The sequence below is a fragment of the Ictidomys tridecemlineatus genome, chromosome 13 (assembly GCF_052094955.1).
Source record: "Ictidomys tridecemlineatus isolate mIctTri1 chromosome 13, mIctTri1.hap1, whole genome shotgun sequence".
Classification (NCBI taxonomy): Eukaryota; Metazoa; Chordata; class Mammalia; order Rodentia; family Sciuridae; genus Ictidomys; species Ictidomys tridecemlineatus.
This window is the reverse complement of record NC_135489.1, coordinates 14,123,297-14,144,732: the sequence shown is the minus strand read 5'-3', so window position 1 is coordinate 14,144,732 and position 21,436 is coordinate 14,123,297. Positions and strand designations below refer to the sequence as shown.

Sequence of the window (21,436 nt, the reverse complement as noted above, 5' to 3'; positions counted from 1 at the left end):
CACCTGACCCAGAGAAAGGCTTCAACAATATCTAAGAAATTATAGAACTAACTCTGGATATTACCTCTATTCTTTTGGCATTGCTCATATTCAACAATGCTTTAGAACTGAATAACTATATCTGTAAGTAGTGACTCATTTCATGGCAAATTATGAAGAAATAAACTAGGTCACTTTGGTAGTTAATCTGAATCAGTCCATCCACACATGGATGCCAACCATTCCATGGCCCATTAGTGCCATTACCTTCAATGATTACAACAGGGCGACCAAACGAAGAGACAGTCACTAGAGCTCAAGTTTGGGATATTGGAAGTAAAAGATGATCATTAATCAGTACGGACAAAATGAGAAATCTATGACCTAAGAGGCAAAGTAAAGCTAAAACTACCCTAATTATCTGAAAGAGGAAGACTCCATATGCACATAGCCATGTCATCAGTGAATGTGTGCACAGAGAATATCCCTCAACAGTTTCTGTTTATTCATTTGTTATTTATCTTAATGACTTGGCTCACAGGTAAGACATCTGTTGGCTTTCATATACATTCCATTTTCTTTCCAAGCATAAGGCAAAGCCAATGGTCTCATTTGGGTTGGAAGGGACTCCTAATTACCTGGGACTCCTAATTACCTAAGAACCAGCACATTTAAATCTTATGAGAACTAAGTTTCTGTTTTGAAATGCAACCAAAATATAGATTTCTTTCCATGCATAGAGAAAAAGCCTATTTAAGATCTTCCTTCAGATCACTTTATGCCTTGGAGAGATTCTCCAGTCAACTTTATCATTTGAAATCATATTCCTTACAGGAAAACAAATAGTCCTTGAAGCATCCCTTTAAGCATTTATCTTTCTAGTTCGTGGTATTTGTGGGATGCTTTAATTAACTAAACTATCTTACCATTTAAGTATCTTGAGATATCTACTGATTTCTTACATATCTCAGGAAGGCAGCCCTTTCTTTAGAGGTGGTTAGCAAATCTATAGCTGCTTTTAAAGTTCTATGGCTTTCTAAGACAAGTAGTTCATCATCTTATTTCCTTTCTAGGGCTAGTCATTAAATTTTGAAGGTCTTGGCTAATTCTGAATACCCTGATCCATAGTGAATTGGAAAGAAGGGAAATCCAACTGAAAGCCAGATGTGGTTATTTGTTGTACTCATTTCAGGAATGTGCTCACTGCAAAGGTACAGTAGGCTGACTTTCTACATTGAACACCAGAAAAGGACTCAAATTTCCTAGTATTTTCCCCACAGATCCTCCCTGAAAATTCAAATAATATGCAGGACATAAGCCTTCTTTATTGAGATATTTTTTCTCCATTGCTGCATTAATAGAGTAACTTTTTCTCTAGAGCCAGGAAGGGCCCTGGGTAGAAAAAGAATGGGGAGCCAGAGAGGATCTAAAGAGATCAGAGTATAAATCCTCTATCTCAGATCAGAAAAAAATATTATTATCCTTATTTCAGAAATAAGATAACTTGAGTCCCTTAGAATTAAGAATGTAACCAGATGAACATCGAGAAGATATTGATACTCAAAAATTATTATGAGAATAGAACAGAAATAGGCAAGGGAAGGATAACAAAAACCTAGCTTCGGGCTGGGATTGTGACTCAGTAGTCGATTGCTCGCCTAGCACGGGTGGACCCAGGTTGGATCCTCAGCACCACATAAAAAAAATAAAGGCATTGTGTTGTGTCCATCTACACCTAAAAAATAAATATATTTAAAAAAAAAAAACCTAGCTTCACATTTTCCCAGAGTTCTCTTCTTTTTAGCTAGTGCCACCTGTGAAGGTGACACATGGAGCCAACATTGATTAAGACTGTAAAGAACTAGGATATGAAAGAGAGAAATTTGAGTAGAGGTGAGAAACAGGGTATAGTCAGGGACATTGAGGGCTCTGAATGTCTTGATCTGGAAGCTGAGAAATGGTAAAAGTGAAAAGTCAAAGCTCACCTCTTTGTTCCTCAAAAGCTAGATCTAGTACTGATTTTCTATTCCTACATTCAGGAGAGATAATTTTTAAAAAATATTTTTAGTTGTAGATAGACACAATGAGTTTATTTTATGTATTTATTTTTTATGTGGTGCTGAGGATTGAACCCAGTGCCTCACACGTGCTAGGCAAGCTCTCTACTACTGAGCCACAACCTCAGTCACAGGAGAGATCATTTGATGAGCATCTGAGGAAACAGTGATCAGAAGTAGATCAAAGCAGTATAAATGATGAGTATAGCCACAGATTTTCTGGGTAATATTCAGTATCTCAAACATTCCAGGTCAGAAAACCAGTAACTACTTGTGGTCCTGAGCAACCACCCAATGGCAGACATGGTTGTCTATCAGCTACAGTTATCTATATGCCCAGGAGTAATGGAGAGATGATGGCTCAAGCAAAGATTTCTTTTTATAAAAACAATATATGCTTCATTGCTTTGGTGACTCAATGGTGTCAAGCCAATGTTGCTGCAATTCCCTTGGTTTTCCCAAGGGGTTGCAAGATGGCAACAGAAGTGCCAAAGTTCAGATCTTACACTGTGTTCAGAGGCAGAAAGCTGAGAAAAAGGCTAAAAGGTCCTCTGAACCTGGCCCTTACCAGGAAAAGAAAATCATTCCTGTAAGATCCAAGCACACTTTTTACATTCCCACTAGTCTACACCACAATCCCATCCTTAGGGACTGCATCTACATTCTTTAAGACCAATAGAACCCTATCTGATGCCTGTCCAAAAGGAATTATCCTTGTGTCTTCCTATGAGTAGGGAAGATAGAAGGCAGCATCTTTAGGAGCTTTCATTTATATTTTTATGAGACCCAAGGGTAGACTGAGTGGTGCTGGATTATAGCAGAGTCATGAAGACCAGCATAAGCAGCAGACTGCTATAGCTGCCAGTCTAAAGAAAATCATCCATGCTACACAGACATCCTCTCCAAATTTAGAAACAAGAACTAGCCTTCCCAGAGGCTCCTGTGAAACTGTTAAGAAATTATAATTAGACTTTGTGCTTTTACTAAGCTTTTCATCCCAGGAGCTCAGGGCACTTCCCTGCATCATCTCATTAATCTTCACAACACCATGTGAGGCAGCTGGCATCTATTGTCATCTTTATTTTCAAAATTAAGGAACTGAGATGTGAGTACAGGTTAATAGCTTGCTCAATGTCATGTACTCAGTGAGTCACCACCAGCTGGGGATGGGACCAAAACCAACTCATTGAAGACCCTGGGAAAGTACTTAGAGGTCATTTGCTTAGCCAGAAAAGCATAAGCCTGCAAGGTGGCTTGATGGAAAAAATGAGAAGAGGCAAAAGAAACAGAACAAGTCATGATTCACTACCCAGGGAAGCATGGGCAAGCCACTTACTTCTGAATGCTTTCTTTACCTGAAAAACAAGGAGAATAATATCAGTCCCATTTAATTCACTCAACTGTTATGAAGACAAACGTTTCAAATGTAATCTGGTGAGGTAGGACGTTTTATAAAATGGAAGTCAACTCAAAGCATTTGAAACTCTGGACTCACAATGGCTATCCTAAAGTGCAACGAGACAATTATACAAGACTTTTCCTGGATGACCAAGAAGTTGCTTTTGCTATTCAATGAGTTGTGAACATATTTTCAGCATTGACTATGTGGAAAGTGCTATGTGGAATGCAGAGATAACTAGGATGTGATCTATATCCTGTAGGAAATTCATTCAGGTAGAGGAGCAAAGAAACCACCCATATTTCTGTAAGTCAAAATGAAACAAATCTCATTCTAGGCAAGGAGACCAAATGTAGGGGCCCAGAGAGGCTTGGTTCACTTCCCATTTGGTTGCTTAGAGAATGCTTTCTAGATGTTGCAAGATGATAGGAAAAGATAGTTCAAGTGGCAGAAATATAACAGTGGGAAGGATTGGAAGTGAAGTGAGATCAGTATGGCTGGAGAAAAAAGATACATGAAGAAAGACTGAAGACATCCCACTGAATAACATGTGCAACAAGCAATTAGGTGGGATTTTTGTTTTGGTTTATGAACTGAAGCTAAGCCCCATAGCTAAGGTCAGAGAGAGCTCTAATTACTTGATACTACAAGATCAAGACATTAACAGTTCAGGGCAGTCACCTCCCTGCAGGGTTTGTTTTGTTTTGTTGCAGTACTAGAAACTGAATCTAGGGGCACTTTTTCCACTGAGTTACAGCCCCAGCCCTTTTTAATTTTTTTTTATATAAATTTTTTTTTGAGGAGATAGCAGAGATTGAACTCAGGGGCACTCAACCACTGAGCCACATCTCTAGCCCTATTTTGTTTTTTATTTTATTTAGAGACAAGGTCTCACTGAGTTGCTTACGTAGCACCACCTCGTTTTTCCTTAGGCTGGCTTTTATCTTGTGATTCTCCTGTCTCAGCCTACCAAGTTGCTGGGAATATAGGCATGCACCACCATGCCTGGCACCTTTTTAAATTTTTAATTTTGAGACAGGGTCTTCCTAAAATTCTGAGACTGGCCTTGAATTTGCAATCCTCCAGCTTCAGCCTCTAGAATAGCTTGGATTACAGACAAAAACCACCATGCCTGGTTCCTGCAGGGTTTGTTGAAGGCAGCTCAGAGCAAGTTGTCCTACCTCCTTTCTCTATCTCCAGAAAAGTGGGGGAAAGGGTATGACTGACCTTGGGAGTGACCCCTTCCTCATGGAGGAAAGAGGAAGGAGACTTTTCTTTTATCTAAAAAGGTAGAGGGTAGAGTCTTAGGGCGGGAGGGTCCCTACAAGAAGAAAAAAGAGTAATCTTTTTTTCCAACCAGGTGTTAGCTATATTATACTCACCAGTAGAGTCCAACCTGCTGAAGGACTCTTAGGAATATTCTGGAAGCCTGGAAGTCAGATGTATTGTCCTTTTCACAGGTGATACTTCATATTTGTCATTGATACCTGCAGAGTATACTGAAGAGAGAGACCCACGTCTATTCTGGGCTGAGAGGTTTCTGTGGGCAAGAGATATTTGCAGAGTTAAAGGGACAGAAGTGCAGTTCACATAAAAAGTAAACTGGGTAAATTCAGAGGACCTGAAAGAGAACTCCAGTGATTCCCATGAACACAAATGTTAGCGGTGGGGCAAGTTATTTGGTTCCCCAGGCAGCCACTGAGCCAAGTGACAGAATGCTCATCACGAGAAGAGATTGGGGCATGTGCTGACAAGAATCAGCTGAGATTCCTCCTTTGGCTCCTCCCCCTGTGCTTCATTTCTCTCTACCCTCAAACTGGAAGACCTATCTAGAGCATGACCCACAGTAAGTAAGCTTTACTTTAGGACACAATGTGCACCATCCCAGGCAGCCAACAGCTACTCTCATCTTTATCTTTACATATATACACAACTGAAGCAATGCTTCCTATGAAATAATACTGCATTATATGTGCTAAGTACTCTGCATTTTGTATTCCATTCTATTCCTTAAAAAAAAAATCATAGATCAAGACTTTCTAAATTAGTTTTCTGATCCAACAATGGCTTAAAAATTGCATTTTGGAAAAAACAAAAAAACAAAAAACTACCTGACTTAGGACAATATGGGAAGGAAGGTTCTCAAAGCCACACATACATGATGCTCCCTGCGCACACACGCACACAGGACCAGTTAACCTGGGGAATAAAAAAGACAAGCTTTGAATGGAGTTTGAAATAAATTTTTGAAAGGCATGTCTTAAGTGTGACTGTCATAATAACCTAAACACAATCCCGTCGTCTTCAAGAGCCTTGCTGCCCACTGGGAAACTGTCATGGTGGGAGAGGATGCTCTAGCAGAGTTGAAGGCAGTTATTGAAAAAAACTTTGACAGCTGTGCCCTGTGGGTACCTGCAACACTGAGAGTGCGGAATAAAACTGGAAAGGAAAACACTAGAACGTCCATGCTGAGAAGCAGTAACGCAGAACCACTGAGCCATGGGGAAAAGAGAAATGGCCTCCTCCGCCTGTGGGAGTGCTGACAAATACAGGAGATCAGAGGCTTCCGGGTCCAAGATGAACTTCCGGGTCAGAGGTGGACCACGCTTCCCACAGAGGGGGCCTCCCACAGGCTCTGCCGGAGAGACTGGTGGTGTACAAAAGCTAAAAAGGAAAAACCCTGGGTCCTCTCCCCTGCCTCAGCGTCCACCACCCTCTCTCCAACGGAGAGTGAGGGAAAGCTGGGGAGCAGGCCTCTGAGAGGCGGGGGTGGTTCGGTTGACCTTGGTGAACGCGCTGCCGCAGATCCGCTCCCTGCGGGCAGTCCTGCTTCCGGCCACAAGGGGGCGCGCCTCCACCTCCGGCTCCTGCGAGCGAGCCTCGCTGCCAGGGCGGGTAGTGCCTCCAGCTGCGGCCTGCAGGCGCCACCCCAGCACGCACCAGGGCCGGCCTTTTACCTTTGGTTAAAGGAGCCGACTTCTCCGCGGGCGCTGCGTGGCCCATAATCTCTACAGAATTGCCAGGGGCCTGCACTGGGAGAGCAGCCCAGAGAAACCCAGGTTGCGCAGGTGGAGATGGCTGCCCTGCTGCCCCCCACGCCGGGTTTACACTGGGGCAGTAACCCGCTGCCATCTCGGGACGCAGTGCCCCTTGAGCTAGGCGGACCCAGCGACGGACAGCTGAGGCTTCCAGACCCGAGTAGGCACCGGAGAGGTCACAGCCACCTTTATTTATTTTTGTTTTGGAAACCCTTAAACTACCTGAAGGAAGAAAACTATTCGGGCTGGCTCTGGACAAGGCAAGAATTCCTAAACTGCACCAGATTGGCGCTCTCCAGAGCCCCTTTGTTCTCTCCACACCCCCATATAAACACGCACACCCACTGTGACCCTGTATTAGGGTCCTTGATGAGTTAGAAGGGAGGTATTTAAGATAGGACAGACAGGGCGAAATTGACAGGAGTCCTCTCCTGCAGCATTAATGGGCGATTTGTTTGTATATATTGCCTCCTAAGAATAACTGATTCCCATGATTTTGGTTTAGTTACTTGATTGAGTGGTTTTGGGGGTTGAAATTTTTCCTAAACTTTGGATGAACAAGAATAATCACAGCATGTGTGTGTGGGGGGGGGGGGATACCAGCATGTTAAAAGTATTCCTTTCCCATTGACAAAAAGGAATTTCAGATTATGAAACAGATTTTTAAATAATCTACTGACTATACTAACACCCAAAACAGTCCTTAAATAGTCTGAGAGATGCTTGAGCTAAATCCCTGTTAAGTCACACCAGAATATTTGTCAGATCACATGTGAAAAGTGTACTGTGGATATCATTGGTTCCGTTTAATGAGTGGATCATCATCATTGATGAGTGCTTTGTCAGGAGGCCATCTTAGAGTCCATAGTTAAAGGTTTCTAACCCGAATTCCCCCCCCCCACCCCTTTTATTTGCTTGGGACATTTTTGGGACATGGACTATCTTAGTGTGACTGTGGACAATAAAGAAAACCTCTGTGCAATCCCCCTTTCCACAGCAGAACCATGGATCAGATCTGAAGAGCATAAGTGTTCTCATGTGCAGAGTTGGGCGGACTCCCTCTACCTCTGGAAACAACTGTATGGATCCTATGGCCTAGCAGAAAATACAGTGATTCATGTAGTTTCTTACTACAGTGCCCCCAGCCCAACCATAATATATGTTTCCAAAATCACACTTCTGTCACACTCTCTAAAGAAATTTGAAGTTAGAAACATTAAGATAAATAAGATTAGAAAATAAAAATTGTCTGATTATTAGGCTGAGGATGTAGCTCAGTGGTATAGCACTTTCCTCCCAAACACTGTGCACACACAAAATAAAATGTAATGATGAATTTTATGTGTCATTTTGGCTAGGTTATAATGCCTACTTGATTGGCAAACATTAGTTTAGGTATTGTGTAGATGTGATTAACATTAACAATCTGGTGATTTTGAGTAAAGGAGATTATCCTCAATAATGAGGATGGGCCTTGTCCAATCACAGGAAAGCCTTAACAGCAAACACTGAACTTTATTGAAGAAGGAATTCTGCTTCAAAAGTACATCAACTCCTCCCTGAATTTCTAGTGTGCTGGTCTGCCCTACAGATTTCAGTTTTGCTAGCCCCCACAATAGTTTGAGCCAATTCTTTGAGATAATTTTCTGTGTGTGTGTGTGTGTGTATGTGTGTGTGTGTGTGTGTGTGTGTCCCTGTTCTATTGTTTCTTTTTCTACAGGGAACTTTGATAAAAATTTCAAGTGAATCTGTTTTATGTTTTATAAGTTAAAACAATGCTGAGACATTAAGTAGTGCTATTTTACATAATATTACACATAGAACTAACTTATGATTTTGTTTGGGTACCCTCCCCAACAACCCCTGTGCCTCACCTGGAAGCTGACCTGACTACTAATTTTAGGAATAGTCCTAATTGGTCTGAGGGTAACCTATCCTCTTGCCAATGATTGAGGAGAAGACATGTGAAATGAGATATGAGAAAAAGTTTACTATGTTGATTGGCAAATATTAGTTTAGATGTTTTGAAGGTATTTTGTAGATGTGATTAACATTAACAATCTGGTGAATTTGAGTAAAGGAGATTATCCTCAATAATGAGGATGGGCCTTGCCCAAACACAGGATTCTTCCAAGAGCCTTTACAGAAGCAGCACTCTCTTCTCTCCCAGTGGCAGAGAATAAAGGAAACTCTCTATACCACCTCCTTGGTACTAGCAACCACCTGGCAACTGCCCTTTGATCAAAGAAAAATGATATGAGCCCTTGAGTGAGGCTAGAAGGATTATTCGGCCTCAAAGCCTGCACTGACTCTGGGCTTCCATTTGAGTGAACCAAAACATTTTTTTAATTGTAAGCCAGATTGAACCTAGTTGTTAGTTAGTTATACCCAAATGACAAGTTTTCTTGCCCCTAGTTTCTTACCTGTAACAGGGAAAGAACTAGATAATATAAGCTCTCCTCAAGCTCTCAATATCTGTGACTTACACATTTCAATGGTGGCACTAACACATACAATTGCACATTTAAGTGGTGGCACTAACACACACTCTCCCCCTCTCTCTATCTATATAGATAGTTTAATTCAGTTTAATTCTCAAAAGTCCCAGACCCCGAACCATCACTTTGGAGGTTAGGATATCAGTTAATTTGGAGCAGGGACAATCAAACCATAATAATCCCTAAATTCTATTAAGTGAGAACAGCATGATAAAGAACAATGAGTATATATGCTACCATTTATATTTTAAAAAAAAAGAGTAGCTAAATATATATTTGTGTAGGGGTAAAATAGGAGACTGCAGAAGAAAGTAGGAATAGTGGCTAATCTAGGGGTCATAACAAGAAAGAGAAGATGGGTGAGAAAGACTTAATTTTTTACTACATATCTTAAAGTATTTGTTGACATATGAATGGTTATCAGTTATTTTTAAAATTAAAAAACTTGGGGAAAAGTAAAGTCGTTATTGTTAATACATTTCTGATTTGCTATAATTTGCTTTCAGTAACTGTAAAGCTGAATTACAGAGCATATGCTTTAGATAAATGATAATGATCAGATATGAAACAATCATTTGGTACATTTGTTGACAATAGAAAAAGGATCTTATATTTTAAGGGAAGGAAATGAATCTCATCTATAGCATTTGAAAAACTAGTTTGCTGGGCATTTGGCTTTTCTGTGCACTATCCCCTAAAGAGCCTCATAGAGATGTCTTCCAATCCAGTGTCTTATCGTTCATTCACATCCACTCATCCTACAAAGATCTACTCAATGCCTCAGTGTGCTAGACCCTGGGGCCCCAGTAAAGAATACACCTAGCACACATGGTATCTTCCTGAGCTCAGGCTTTTTTACTGTTGTCATTCTTCAAGCCATATGGAAAGGGTGATGATATAACCTAAGATCTTCAGCTCCTGAACTACAAGAACCTATAATCAGAACTACCCAAGATGGCTATCTGGAAAAAGAAGATAATAAGAAGTTAGAGATAACACTATTGGTCCCATAAAACCATTCCAGAATTAACCTTGTCCAGTCAGGGATTCCAGTGTCTCAGTAAGTGTTTATTTTGGGAAGAAAAATAAAAAGGAAGGAAGAGGAAGGAAAAACAAAGAAAGGGCCCAGCTGACAAAATAATCCAGAAGAAATAACCTCTGAACCTAGGATTAATGCATTCATTCATTCATTCATTTGCTTATTTAACAAATGCAAGAAAGATAATTAGTTAAATGTGCAATGTACTCACAAGTGGCTAAAAGTACCACAAACAAGGTAAAGTAGGATATGGAGAATAGAGGGAAGAGTCTGCCATCTTGGATAGGCAGTGGGTAAGGTGTCTCTGAGAAGAGGCTGTTTGAACAGAGATTTGGATGAAGTGAACCATGTGGCTACCAGAGAGAAGAGTTTTCTAAGCAAAGGAAAGAACAGACCAGTGGCAAAAGCCCTGACATGGAAATGCGCTTAGGGAGTTGAAGAATCAAGGGGCAAAGAAGAGTTAATGTCCTCATGGAGTTTAGAAAAACATAGCAGAGAAATAATATCAGTGTTTCTTCCAGAAAACACACCCAAAAGTTATGTAATTCCACACAAACAGTCCTGGATCTTTAAAGCAAAAACAGAATCTTCTTATTTATAGACAGGGTAGGAGTCCACTCAGATGGTATGAGGTCAATAACCCTGACCAATTGCCCTATGACTAAAAAAATACTTTCAGGACTGGGTGTAGCTCAGTGGTAGAGTATGCACCTGCAGAGCCCTGGGTTCAATCCTCAACACCAAATAAAGAAAAAAAAAAAACAATACTTTTATTCGTACCCATTGATCCTGGGATCTCCTGCCATAGAAACAAACCTTTAGGTCCATATTTTTTCAAATATAAATATATTTGTAGATGAACACATAGTACCTTTATTTATTTTTACGTGGTACTGAGGATCAAACGCAGTGCCTCACACATGCAAGGCAAGCACTTTACCACTGAGCTACAGCCCCAACTCTAGAGTCCATATTTTGAGATGAGTTTCAAAACACAAAATGCCTTGCAAAGAATGCAAAAATTTAAATTCATATCAAGATAAAAATAACTAATAACTGATACTGCTGTGATGAGTTTAGGTTTTCTGAATTCAGGGGAGGATGAGGCATTGAAAAAAATTAAACCCATAGAACATAAAAGCTTGAAGTTCCCAAATTCAGCTTCAGCTGCTATTTTCTCCCAGACAATCACTGAACAGAAATATTCTTTCTCCCTAGAGAGAAGAAAGGCATTTCTGTTAAGCTACCAAAGCTTGTTAGAAATATCCCTCAGGGACATACAACTCCCTTTGGAGTCTAGTTATATATTCACCCAGTAGTGTTCTGATCTGAATTTAGTTATCTGAGAAATACCCAGAAAGGGCATTACCATTTGCAGACAGCTGCACTAGGTAATCACACATTGTAAATTAATAAATTGACTCTGTTTTATATAATTCCAACATTGATTAATTTTGCATGTGAAATAGGGTCTAAGACACAAATCTGAAACAACCTAATGAATAGGTGGAAATGTTGCTGGACTTCAAATCCATAAACCCCCTTGGTTAAACCTCATTCTTCTAAACCCTTTCCAATTTTGATAATTAAGGGATGTAGAATCCCTAATTCTAGGCCACAGGTCTGGAACTGTCCTGAATAGAAGAAAAATCCATTCATTCCACCAAAGAATGGTTAAGCAGATATTCTGAGCTAGGTGCAGGACTTCTAAGGGAAAGCAGACCTGTCCCTCTTCACAAGAGGTCACTGTGTCTAGCAATTAAGTAGAGCTGGTAGAACCAAGCCCCCCAAGATATTAATGTTCATGTTCAAGATTCCTAAATGTCACTGTTTCATTTTCTCTAAGGATCAGCTCTTTAGGAATTGCTGTCAGTTCTTAGTTTCTGGAGCATCAACACCAGCCTCTTTGCTGTAAATAAATGGTAAAAGTGAACTTTTAGTGACTTAACAATAACCCGAGAGCCACCTCTTCAGTTAGGGTGAGGGTAGGGAGGTTTGCACAAGAGCATAGGAGTTCCTGGGAGGAAAGTCATTGAGCCTGCTCCCCTTTCTTGGTAAGATCTGAACTGGTGTTTCACATTGAGGGTTCCCCAGCTGAGACCAGATGACAGAAGGAGAGGGGAAAGTTTAGGTTGGGAAGCTCGTCAAAAGAAGGAAAGGACAGTTCCAGACCTCAGGCCTAGATCCAAACATCCAGGACCTGATGTGCACAGTAGAAGGCAGGATCCAAATATGACATCAAGTGATGCAGGTACTAACATGGACCCAACTGATCTAGCAATACAGTTATAATGGAGTAAACAGGATGGATCAGGAGAAATGTTAGTTCTGCCTGTCACTAAGAACCTTGGGTTTTCAGGTCCCTGGCAAAACATAAAGAAGTTCCCATTAAAAACAAACAAACAGAAACAAAAAAGCTCAAAATCACCACTGCAGGAATGTCAGCGATGTATAAAAAGTAGAATCCTGAGAATCATATTCCAGTATCTCAGCATCAATCATCTGCTCCACTCCCCAGGAAAGTGTATGTCACTACCTCCTCCAGGCTTCACCCTCCAAAACTCCCCGCACAACAGATAGCTGCAAGCCCCAGAAATCAGCTAGGGCTAAGTTGAGCAAAAGGAAGGTTGTTGGAAGAATGCCAAGTAGCATGTAAACTCCACAGGACAGCTAAAGAACTGGGCTTAGAGAATGCTCAGGAGCCCATTGGGATGAGCAGCAGAAAGAATGGCTCCAGAACAGGGCTGCTGGCCCTGCTTATATTGGATACTCTAGCCAAAGGTGTCATGGATTCTGAGCACTAGAAGGCACCATTTCTCAACTAGCCCTTCATTGTGCATCGTTCCCTGGAGATGAGCAACCCCAGGCTAAAAGACCTGCCCCTCACTCCAGCTGTCAAGTGCCAGGGAAAGGAGACTTTCCTAGTCTCAGATTGTATGGAGAGAAGGACTCCGCCTTCCTCCACACACCACCCTTCTCTTCCTGCCCCTACAGGACTCACACCATTTATTGTACATGGGAGGAAGCTTTGAAACTAGGAAGTAGGTGCAGTTTGGGGCAGTCGGAAAAATGATACTTGTAATTGATACTTGTAATTGAAATTGATGTTGCAAGCCAGAAAGGGGGGTAACAGAGAAACTGGAGAAACACTCTATGGACAATCGACTCAAAATCCACACCATTTATACAGAACCTCTTTAAATACGGTCATGCATCACTTAACAACAAGAATGTGTTCTGAATTGTGAAGTCAAGTGATTTGTCATTGTGTAAACATCACAAAGTATACTTGATATCACTGCAACATCACTAGTGATATAATCTTATGGGACTGCCGTTTTACGAGAGGTCCACGGTTGGTCACATTTTCTTTATGACCTACGACTGTATATAAAGATACTGCAATGAAAAGAATTATTTCAACTCTGAGAGTAACCTGAGAATAACACATTCTTGCTTAACTATAAGAGACACCTCTATGAGAGAGAAAAAAAAAGTCTTACCTCTTTTTTTGAACAGAGGTATTGAAAGATTTTTGAAATAGAATATCGAAAGCACATTTCAGTAGCACCTAAAAATTAAGTCAAACAAATTTGATTGTATAACAACATGTTAATTATGAGTCCAGTTTATTATACAGTAAAGTTTATTTTTTTAATATAGCATAGGTATATTTTATTGTACATTAGTGCCTATTTTATAATCCATATAAACAGTACATTTACGCCTATTTTATAACCTCTAACATAATTTTACAACTTACATGATTATAAAGGTTTATAGATGTTGTGGTTTTACATTTATTTTATATTCTTAGTGGTCCATAATTTCTTTGAAACAAGAGTGTAACCTCCAAAGCATTTAAGATTGACCCTGCCTTCTGCAATAATTTGCTTTATAACATAGTCTCCAGGACACAAAGCAAAAACTGAGATCTGGCTATATGCCACAGATATTTTTGTATAAAATTTAACTTGTTATTATATAACTTATTATAATAAAATGGTTAGAATTTGGTGCTGGTTTTTCCTTGAATGTATAACTTTGCAAAAGTATACACCTATGAGAATTTTCCGCAGTTTGCATTTTCCAAAATAGCATATCTTACCGTGTTTTGGAACTATTATGGATATTTATACTGACCAATATAGAAAGAGGTTATAACAAACAAGTACAAGAAAGTGAGTGGAGAACAAGCTGAGGCTCCACTACTCACATGGATTAACGGTTTATTCCAAAACTGATCGCAAGGGCACATTTAGAAATGGCCTTTTCCCAACATTTTTTGTTCATTACACACACTCCAAATGCCCACCTCCTGGAAATTCTCTAGGAACTTGCTCTTCTGCTTTGCCCATTCTGTGCCTTTGGCAAGAGTTGATAAGAGAAATAATTCCAAAATAGAAATCAAAATCATGGGGAAAAAAAGGCATGATTTGCATTTTCACAATGGCAATAATCTAAATGTCTACAGTAGTGTTGTGATGGGCTGAATTGTATCACCCCAAGGTTCCTGGGTTGAAGTTTTACCCCCCACCCTCATTATGTGACTGTTCGGAGATAGCAACATGCCTTTAAAGAAGTAATTAAGTAAGGTCAGCTTCCAGAAGCTGCCACATGTCCTGGCTTGTGGCCCCCTCCCTCCATCATCAAAGCTAACAGTGTCACATGACCCTGATTCTGCCTCCTTTATCACATCTCTCTTGGACGACAGCTGGGGAAGTTTCTCTGCTTATAAGGGCTCCTATGATTAGACCCAGCAGGATCATCCAGTATAATTTTATTTTTAGGTCAGCTGATTAGGAACCTTAACTCCCTTTGCTACTTTAATCCCCTCTCCCCTCTGCCATGTAATTTAATCTACTCACAGTTTCTGAAGATAAAAATTGGGACATCTTTGGCTCGAGTCAGGGGAAGCTGGAACATTTTTGAACTCCCATCCTATATTACCCTGAAACCTTGGAAGTTTAACATAATTACAGTTTACTTCTCCCACCTTTCAAGTCTATTTTGGTTCAGGTGTCTCCTGCTTGGAGCTTCTCTTCTGTATAACTCAGGAATCTAAGGCCTTTTCCATCATAGGCTCCATAATCTCAGGACCCTCTAACTTCCAGGAACATTTTAGATTCATTAGGTATAGGGTAGAAGAACAAGACAAATTTATCATGATTTCTGTTAGGGGCTAGGCCTGGAAATGGGAATATTATTTCTGGCAGCATCCTATTGGTCAGAAACCAGGTACACAGCCACATCTTAACTGCAAGGGGGAGAGGGAAGTAGTCTCCCCACATGCCTATAAAGAGGAAATTAAAACTTGGACTCTATCTAAAAGGCTTGAAGTCAGTCTGGTTTATAAGTATCATAGACATGTTTGTTGCTGGTCTTTGATTGAAAACCCAATTCTGAGAACAGGTTTGTTATTCTAAAACTCTGTTCTGTTTCCTGGAGCCTTCTCTCCCTAACAGGATTTTCTTATGCCTGCATTTGCTGTTAACCACTTCTTCCTGAGAATAAAGGCCTGTACCTGAACTCCAGTCAGATGTCCACAGTTTTGTCAGTAGGCATTCCGGATGGTCAGTCCTCTCCTTTGGGCCCACAATCTATATACCCAGTTTCATAAATATCATCTGTACCTCAAACTGTCCAGAACTAAGCTCTGAACTTCCCCAAACTCACCCAGGGATCCTCCAGAGGTCTATTACCCTCCTGCCACAGCCTGAAACCTTGGGAACCCAGCCATTACTTCCTTCTTTGTTCTGCCTATATCCAATCACCACAGCCTTAGTTACTTATTTAAAAATTTGTGGTAGTGACAATAAATGTTGGTGAGGATATGGGGGGAAAAATACACTCATACATTCCTGGTGGGACTGTAGACTGGTGTAGCCACTCTGGAAAACAATATGGAGAGTCTTCAAAAAAACAGGTATGAAACCACCTTTGACCCAATTATTCCATTCCTCAGCATATATCCAAAGGAATTTAAATCAGCATGCTACTGTGATACAGCCACATCAATGTTTATAGCAGCTCAATTCACAATACCTAAGCTATGGAACCAACCTAAGTGCCCTTCAACAGATGAATGGATAAAGAAAATGTGATATACATACACAGTGGAATATTACTCAGCCATAAAAATAATGACTTTATGACCTTTCCTGGTAAATGGATGGATCTAGAGACTATCATGCCAAGTGAGATAAGCCAGTCCCCCAAAAAATCAAAGGTCAAATGTTCTCTCTGATATGTGGATACTAATACACAAGAAGGGCAAAGGGTGGAGAATAGAAATTCAGTGGATTAGACAAAGTGGAATGAAGGGAAGGGGTGAGGGACAGGAATAGGAAAGACAGTGGAGTGAATCTGACCTAACTTTCCTATGTACATATGTGAATATACACAGGGAATGTCACCATCATGTATGATCACAAGACTGGATCTTAATTAGAATAAGGTATACTCCGTGTTTGTATAAAGATGCCAAAATATACTCTACTGTCATGTATAACTTAAAAACAAAAATTAAATTTGTGGTAAAAACTATGTAACATGAAATTCATATTAAGCAACTGTCTTTCTGCAACTTTTATCAAACCAGCACTTTTCCACATATCAGCAGTAATCCCACAAGTCCAAACCACAGCATCTCCTACCTAGACTATTACAGCTTCCCCAAAATCCCGTATCTTCTGAAATCTACTCTCTTCTTTTTCTAATTCGTAATTCAAACATCAGAAAATTCTTTTTTCAAAATGTACGCAACACACACACAACACACACTCACACACAGTGTCTTTAATGAAGCTTTTAAAAGACCTCCTCGTGTAGCCTCTTCTTAATTTTACCCCCCACCCTCAACCTTTGTTCATCCAGCCACGGCTTCATTCTGGCCTTCAGAGGCCCCAGGCTTCTTTTTGCCTCTGGGTCTTCTCAGACACTCTTCCACCTGCCTTGGAATGCTCCTCACGCCCCCATTTCCTAGGTGAACTTGACATTTTTCAGAGCTTTGTCTCTGAACATCACGACCTCCAGGAAGCCTTCCCTGTGCCCTCCAGACCAGGCCAGGGCATCACTGTGTGTCATGGACTGGTCAGACCAAGCCAGGAAGGACCTTAAAACGAAAAGAAATTCTAACATATGCCACAAGTCGGATGAACCTTGAAAACATACTTGAAGTGAAAGAAGCCATTCTCAAAAGAACAAATAATGCATGATTCCACCAACCTGGAGTATCTAGAATAGGAAAATTCACAGAAACCAACAAAAAATTAGAAGTAATCAAGGGCTGAAGAGGAGGAGCATAAGGAGTTATTTAAAAATGATACGGAATTTCTGTTGGGAATAATAAAAACATTTCAGAAATAGTGATAATGATCACAGGATGCAGTGAAAATAATTGCCACACAAGTAAACACTTCAAATGGCAAATTTTATGTTACATATTTTACCACAATTAAAGAGAGAGAGAAACAGTAGCATGAGAAAGTATAAGAGAAGCAGTTTCCTGATGCTGCCCTTTTTTTAACTACTGAGCCACATCCTCAGAACTATTTTGTATTTTATTTAGAGACCAGGTCTCACGGAGTTGACAAGCGCTTCGCAGTGCTAGCTGGCTGGCTTTGAACCTGCGATCCTCCTCGTCTCAGGCTCCAGAGCTGTGCTGCCTATTTTTAAATGTTGAAAATCTAATTAGAAGCCGGTGGAGGGAGCACCCCTGTAATCCCAGCGGCTCGGGACTGTTGCCTCCTTTTGGAGGAGGAGCGTTAGTGGGAAAAGAAAAGCCCCATGGGCTTCCACTTTGACTTTCTTGTAAATGTTCTTTTTATTAGGCAGTAGTCCATTAAATCGGATTTAATTAAAGTTGATTTGATTGATGAACTAAGGCTTCATAGCCTCGTCTAAGATAACATACGTTGGTGTCATTGATCCAAAAAACCTTCAGATTTTGGCAACCGTGTGGCAAAATGATTTATTTCCTCAGTAAAACCAGGCAATGCTATTGATCTAAAGAAACATCACTTCAGTCATTCCTACGAGGTGGAGGTTCTTAACTGTTATTAAATCAGCTGTTCACAGTCTGACACATCACAAATTGAAACTCCATACACAAATCACATGGCTGAACTTGAAAAAGCAAATCTGTTTTTATTACAAAGTGGAAACTAGAAATGGGATTTCATTCTGCAGAGGTTATCACATGGAAATAAAAAAAATGCAAAACACCCCTCCTTTTAAAAATAATAAATGGCATAAATCATGTCGACAGCTGACCATTACACGGTGACATTCCTATGAGTTTTGCACTAATAAGAAGCTGAATTAGATTAATAACTGTGCTTTCTCCTAAGCATTTAATTAATTTAGCCCTTCCCATGCCTGAGCAAAATGCTTTGCAAATATTAACTACCCGATTCTTATCACCAAAAAACATTTCCTTTCCACCTATTTGCAGTTGGGGCTTTGCTAAGCACTTCCTAAGCAATTCAAACTGATGGATTATATAACCTAAAAATGCATTTTTTCCTATTAAAAAGACAACCTGGAACTTGTTTATTTAAGTGCCAAGCAGCACTGACTTTTTTCAGAAGTTAGATTATTGCTGGTTATAAAAATGTGGGGAGGGCTTATTTCATACAAAAGATGCATCTTGCCAGACATTGTATAATTTGAACTTGCATAACTCAAGAATGATTTTCTCAAGGGAATAAATATAAAATAAAGCCAGATGCATTCTCAGGTCACGTTTTCAAGTTGTAACACGTTTTTGCTTTAAAGCTGCTTTTTCTTCAGAATTACATCTAATATTTTGCAGAGTGCTGCCTCCCATATTAACATTTTACCAGGTTGCATTGTGGTGTTTTCCCTTCATCTTGCCATGTATAATTTCCCTTCAAAAGCTATTGGTCTGGGGGCATGCTCTTCAGTGTGAGCAACTGTATGGCTATTTGGGGCATACTTGAATGACATTGTCATGGGTTGTATAAATATTTTACTTAATAATAGTGAATGCTGAAATTATAGCATAATAGGTCTAAAAAATCATTTGTAGCAGTCCCATCATATGCAAAAGCACATGTTATAGAGAATCCTACAAAGCCAGATTGGTATCTCTGTTTACCAGATGAAGTGGCATGCTACGTTATAAATCTGGTAAGGTCTGGCTCTGGGATCTCTCTATAGCCAACAGAATTTGATGCTACTCCAACTTTTATTTTCCCAGTATTGGAATCAAGTCCAGGAGGTCACATATGCTAGGCAAGCTTCTATCACTAAACTCTATCCCTAGTCTTTTTTTTTTTTTTTTTTTTTTGAGACAGGGTCTCACTAGGTTGCTGAGGCTGCTCCAACTTGAGATCCTCCTGCCTCAGCCTTCCAGCTGCCTCAGTTGCTGGGATTACAGGTATACAACACCCCACCTAACAATTGCTATCCCAACTTCTACCTCTTGTCCCCATTTTCTTCCTTCTAAAAACAATTTTAATTTATTTAGGTTGTTCATGTGACTTAGAGAAAGGTGACCCCAACTCTAGCTCCAGGAAAAGGTCTTAAGTCAGGGGCAATCCTGGAAGTCCTAGTATTTAACAGTGGGTAAGCATGAGATCTATGGCAATCTGTTTATATAAAATGTGAAGTTGGCTTGGAGTCAAGGTGAGGAGGGAGGGACATCTCAGAAAAGTCATTCCTGAGAAAGACAATGAAGGATGGAAGGGAATGGTCCTTCTTTCACTGGATATGGTTATGCCTGTATATGATGCTTGGAACCATCACCACCCCTCTTAGTGCCGACCTAAGGGTTAGACCAACACTCACAAGAAGCAGAGGCAAAATCATCCCAGAGATGTGGAGCCCGAAGCCCACTTGATCTTGACTCCTCACATTATGAGATCTCTGGTTCATTATTAGCCAGTTTAAGTTTTCTCTTCCTTCTGCCTCCAGATCTAGGTCCTTCTGAGTTGGTGACTTCACACTCCTTGGGAATAAGTGTGTGTCCTCTCAGTTTCCTGGAGGGGCACTGCACAGACAGAAAGCTTGGAGTCTTGACCCACCCCAGACCTCAGCAATGTACCGCAGCATATCACCTCTTTGAAACAAAATAAGGAAGTAGCATATTTAAACACATACTGGGATGAGAGTCTTTGAAAAAAGAAAAACTCTGCACTAAAGTACACACAGGAGGGAAGAAACAGCAGACTTAACCAAATGCCAAATTAAATTTATCTAGAACAAACATGGGAAATTCAGAGAATACAGCAGGAGAGAAACCTAAAAAGGCAACTCCACTTTCTATTCTCCAGTCCATTTTTTAAAATTTATTTATTTATACGTATGTACGTATGGGGGATTGAGTCCAGTAGGACTCTACACTGAGCTACATCCCCAGCCCTTTTTGAGACAAGGTCTCACAAGTCCTCATTCTTGTGATCCTCCTGCCTCAACCTCCTGATTTACTAGGATTACAGGCCTGCACCACTGTGCCAAGCAGGAGTTGATTTTCAAAAGAAGATGTTCCAACTCTCTGAACTACTCAACTTTGATCCTGATCTTTGGCTTTGACCTCAGAAAATTCCTTGACTCCTCCTCTATGACATGGCAAGAGAAGTCTTTCAGAGATTCAGTTGGGGTAGAAACAACGAATACGGGTAACTTTGAAGAAGTTTAGGTGTAAACAATAGCAAAAAGATAGAAGCAGTGTTGGAGGATAAGTGGAGTTAAAGAGGGGTTTGCTAAAGTGGAAGATAATGGAATGTGGTTGAATGATGATCCATGAAGAGGGGAAGCAAAGATGATCCATGAAGAGGGGAAGCGAATTTGCAGGTAAATGGATGGAGGTGGAAAACATAATGCCAATCCCCAAAAAACATCTTCTCTGATATAAGGTTGCTGATTCATAATGGGAATGGGGCTGGCAGCATGGGAGGAATAGAACAACTTTAGATAGGGGGAAGGAGGGGGAGGGGTGAGTGTAGGGTAGGAAAGACGGTGGAATGAGATAGATATCATTACCCTAAGTACATATATGAAAACATGAATGGTGTGACTCTACTTTGTGTTCTACCAGAGACATGAAAAATCGTGTTCTATTTGTGTAATGAATTGAATCGCATTCTGCTGTCATATGTAACTAATAAGAATAAATAAAATTTAAAAATAAAAAAAGGAGGGAAAGCAAAGATATTTCTGGAGGAACTGCAACCGAATTGTCACTCACAACAGAGAGATAGCATAATGATGGATTTCCAGCCACCCCTTCTCTGTGTTTATCTCCTGGGAAAGGGCAGAAGGGAAGCTACTTCCCCAAGCCTTCCTCACAGATAATCAGGCAACTAATTAGGCCTTCACAATTGAAGGCTCCAGCCCACCTTGTGATCACCAGTTTTAGCATTCTTTCTCTTCCTCACGGCCCCAAGAAATTACTTCTGAAG

The 21,436-nt window shown here is 40.4% G+C and overlaps 1 long non-coding RNA gene across 7 annotated transcripts in view; it reads right to left on the bottom strand.

Moving 5' to 3' along the window:
- Positions 1 to 21,436, bottom strand: part of LOC120885379 (uncharacterized) — a 92,209-nt gene that overhangs the window by 28,711 nt on the left and 42,062 nt on the right. For 5 of the 7 annotated variants that reach the window (XR_013429515.1, XR_013429520.1, XR_013429523.1 and 2 more), the window contains 2 exons: positions 4,818 to 4,975; positions 3,373 to 3,391 (listed from right to left, as the gene is read on the bottom strand). This is a non-coding gene — a long non-coding RNA (uncharacterized LOC120885379). The remainder of the gene's footprint in view (positions 1 to 3,372; positions 3,392 to 4,817; positions 4,976 to 21,436) is intronic. The other 2 variants (XR_013429517.1, XR_013429521.1) reach the window with 1 other exon arrangement.